The sequence below is a fragment of the Magallana gigas genome, chromosome 1 (genome assembly GCF_963853765.1).
Source record: "Magallana gigas chromosome 1, xbMagGiga1.1, whole genome shotgun sequence".
In the NCBI taxonomy this organism is placed as follows: Eukaryota; Metazoa; Mollusca; class Bivalvia; order Ostreida; family Ostreidae; genus Magallana; species Magallana gigas.
Genome location: NC_088853.1, coordinates 25,025,056 through 25,029,499, shown reverse-complemented (window position 1 = coordinate 25,029,499; position 4,444 = coordinate 25,025,056). Strand labels below are relative to the sequence as shown.

Here is a 4,444-nt window from a genome sequence, read left to right as displayed (position 1 = left end):
CGTCATTTGGTAACTTTGGAAGTTTCTATGTTCGGTTAATTTCAATGGAGGTAAAAAGCAGTAATAAATAATTATCAAACATAATGATTTTTGACAATTTCTTTAAAGAAGCAGTATAAATACTTGCACAAGTTTAATAATAAGCACCTACAAAAGAGATTCGTTTTTACACCCATGACGTCAATCCTGTATCTATTTATATCCAACATCATTAAAATAAACATGCCAGATGTAAACCAACTGGTGAAAAAGAACGGTCTTTAAATATTGCACTATCATTTACCCTAAATAAACGCCATTGTTTGTGACATATTATCGCTAAAGTATATAATCCAAAGATACAAAAAAGACAATCAGAGATCGTTTTATTATTCTATTGTTACAATGTTACTGCCAATATTTAATTGTAATTTTTAAAAAATGCACTTGAAGATGATATATCCAGTGGCTGATTCAAGACGGGACGCGGCTGGGCACTTGACACCACTCTTAAAATCGCTAAAATGTCAAAATAAAGTAAAATTATACTCCTTCTGGCAAAATAAACCCGCACAACTTGCGAGTCTACATTAGCAACGTATTAGAAACTCACGGGATGTCTTTACATTAGACTGATTTCAACGATGTAGTACATGTTCATGTATGAACAAAAAATATTATGAGGGCTCAATGGTGCAACGTACGTGTACCTAGAAAACCCATTTGAGTAACGCTCTCTTTAAGGTCAAATAAGACCAGTCACCAACCTTTAAAAAGTTGATTATACAAGCTAGTGTTTTGAACTTCTCTTCTATGACCATTATAAACAAGCTGATATTGTTATTTTACACACTTTATTTACATGTCCCATTAAATTTGATTCTTTTAACTGCAAATTTACAGCCATTAGTAAGAAGAAGAACAAGACATTTGTATACTTCTTCAAGATTTTAATGAGGTTACAAGACTTTTAAAATGTAAATTATTTTATTTTTTGAAGGAAAGTGTAGAATGAAAATATACTGTTTTAACGACGTCCTTGAAATAGACATGCACGATTTTGTCATGTGAATTGGTGAGATTACTTCCTGATATATTACTTTATCACTCTTTCGGCATACTGTGAACATATCATTCAACAATGGTTTTAGATTCTGTTTACTTCATTTCCCGCATAATTTGTCTGATATTACGGGTTGAAATTTTGACACTTACATATGCCTATGGTAAGTAAATATACACGTTACTTTTACATCACTTAATAATTATGTTAATCAGATAGTGTTGAATAAAAAGTCAGGCTAGCTTTTTAAATAGTTTCGAAATATGATATAAAGGTTTTTCTTGTTTTAGTATCGATATATTAGGTTTCGCATGACCAAGATTTTCTTTACAGTTTTGATAAGTATTAAAAACAAATGAAAGCAATGTATTAATATATTCTGTAGGTCAGTCAGCAAATAATATCGCCCTCCACAAACCTGCATTTCAACAAAACAAATATATTCCGTACCCACTTGACCCAAATGAAGATAGATTTGACGCCAGTAATGCTGTAGATGGTTTGAAGTCCGATCTCAGTGGCTATGGAGGTCAATGTACTATCTCTGCCAACAACAAAACCACAGCCACTTGGTGGGTAAACCTCACGCGCGTTTCAAATATCCATCACATCAGAATTTTCCACAGGACGGACAATGTGGCTTGGGGTAACTTTTATTTTTTTCGCGCTACGTGTATGTTTAGGAGCTTTTATAGTTATGACCACGCTCGGTGGGTGCCCAGTCTGTCCGTCTGTCTCTCTGAGAACACTTGTCAAGGGGTTATCTTCTTTCCCCGTGGCCCAATCTGGCTAATACTTCACCTTTGACAAACCTCGCTACGTTTTCACCCACAGAGTGTTTTTAATCATAAAGCAGTACAGATACCTGGAAAGACGTTTCTAGGTCAAGGTCATATCAGATCACACACTTTTCTCATAAGATATTTTCTAACACCTTTGCCATGTGTTGCTCATACTTCACATAAACAGAGCTTTCGGGTAAAGGGTTGGCAGCGGCCTTCAACTAAATTTCACGGTAATATGTGAAGGTTTTAGTAGATCTCTTAAAAGCTAGTTTTAAACTACAAATGTTTCCCCATTGGCTTATTCTTGCTCATATTAAACCCCAAAAGGCCTGTATGAAAAAGATTATAGGTATAAGCTTAATAAAAGTTTTATTCCAACCGGAAAAATTTAAAGTCATAGGTCAGTGTCAAAACAAAATGCTTTTATCCTATTTTCCATTATTTAATCGGGACCCTTTGAGATTGTAAACATATCAAGGATATTCAGTTTATCAAACGGATCATCAGTATATGTATTATTCAGATCACAAGTTTTAAAACAGAAGAGACGATGTAAAGTGGGCTATGTTACCTTTGTTTATCCGAACTGTGGCTTCCTCATATCTCTTTTCAATGTGCGTTTCATATGCTCTAGGGTTGTTAAGTGTTACCTGTATAAGTCAACAAAAATAATTTGATTTTCCATAGCATGGATTTATACCATCTTTGTAATAGAAATACATTTATCGTTCTTGTGTTCATAGTTAGGTTATATTTTCAATGATTTATCGGATGCTTGGATTATTTACAACTGTCTTTGATTAACTCAATCATATACTTTAATCTTCATTAAATAAATTAAATGTATTTGCATTCATATTTATAATATGCTCCTCTACATGAAATTAAGAAAGTTTTAACTTTTTGCAGATTCATCAAATGGCTATACCTCTAGATTTTTGGGCTTTTCTGTATATGTCTCAAATACAACATCTAAGATAGATGGAGCATTGTGTTTTAAAGACAATATTTTCAACACAAAAACAATACCGGCAGTTTTTAATTACACCTGCGCTGTAATTGGACAGTATGTAATTTATTACAACGAAAGACTCCCAGGAGTTGTGTATCCACAGGGTTACTCAAATGACGCATTTGCTGATATCTGTGAATTCGAAGTATATGGTTGGTTTTATCATAAAAACACATTATGTGCAATTTAAAACGATTTATTACAGCATTTTACACATACTATATCGTATTAATAAATTCGAGTTAATTCTATAAAGACATAACAAGATTCATGTTATATTTCTAGAGTGCACCAATGGATATTATGGATATAACTGTACCGAATCATGTGGACACTGCATCGATCCAGCACAGTGTGCCCCTGTTGATGGGTCTTGTCCTCCTGGGTGTATGGCTGGATACGTTGGACGTTTGTGTAAGACAGGTAAACACCAGTTGATTTACTCATCATATATATTTATAGATTTACGTACTTACTTATTATGAAGACGCACATAATAAAATAAAATATCGCTATATTTTTATTTTTAGAATGTAAAAGTGGAAACTATGGTTTCAAATGTAATGAGACCTGTGGACATTGCTCTGATCTATTGTATTGCTCCCATGTTAATGGCACGTGTCTTACTGGGTGTAAGCCGGGATATGAAGGAGACAGATGTCAACAAAGTAAGAACTTATAATACACGAGCTAAAATGACAGAACTATAATATCTTAATAGAATTATTCAAAATTCACAAAAGCAATTGATATTATTTTCCCGTTAATTTCTACAGTGTGCAAGTTCGGTAACTATGGAATTGGTTGTCGTCAAGAGTGTAGCAGCTTTTGCAAGACATCACGTGACTGTGACCACGTGTCTGGTATTTGTAGAGACGGTTGTAGGAATGGATGGCAGGGTGACGATTGCTTTGAAGGTCGGTTATATTAAAATTTTTAAATACTCACAGCGTTTTTAAAGTTTTGGCGCTGCGAAGCTAAAATTACATCAAAACGCTATTAAAATCGAAAATAACTGATCATAAGTTTTTGTTAAATCTTTATGATAAATTGTACGTCGTATGTATCTTTTTTTTTAAATTCTGTGACGTCTGGTGTTTTTATCACTTCACCCTATTATTTTAAAATATTTCATATAACATCTGCACTGGTAATAACATTTAATAATCTATATGATTAAGAACGTCATTAGTTTTATTTTGAATACATTAGTTTATACGCCATGCACACTCGAGGTTCAAGACTCAAATGAAATGATTTTCATTTTAAAATTGTATTGGCTACAAAAACTGATTAGTTAAGGGATACTATTATCATTACTGTATATTTTGGGACTCGTGGATCATAAGAATTACGTAATGATTAGTACATATGAAAATCATATATCATTTACTGTAAAGTAGTTACATCGTTTATGTTCACAAACAAATGTTATTCAATCGTTTGTGTACCGTGGATGTGTTTGTGTATCTTGAGTGTTATTTATCTACGTTTTAATCACGAATTATATAAATAAATACATGTATTGTGCGTAATCGTGTGGGTGTTTGGGTTAACGTTTTTTTAAAGAGTACCAGAACGTATTTAAAACAACAATAAAATGAA

At 32.9% G+C, this 4,444-nt stretch overlaps 1 long non-coding RNA gene across 1 annotated transcript; it reads left to right on the top strand.

Moving 5' to 3' along the window:
• The first annotated feature begins 1,038 nt into the window (after positions 1-1,038).
• Positions 1,039-3,257, top strand: LOC136276628 (uncharacterized). Its single transcript, XR_010715171.1, has 4 exons — positions 1,039-1,205; positions 1,428-1,688; positions 2,737-2,991; positions 3,125-3,257. It is a non-coding gene; the product is annotated as an uncharacterized lncRNA (long non-coding RNA).
• Positions 3,258-4,444: the final 1,187 nt, after the last annotated feature.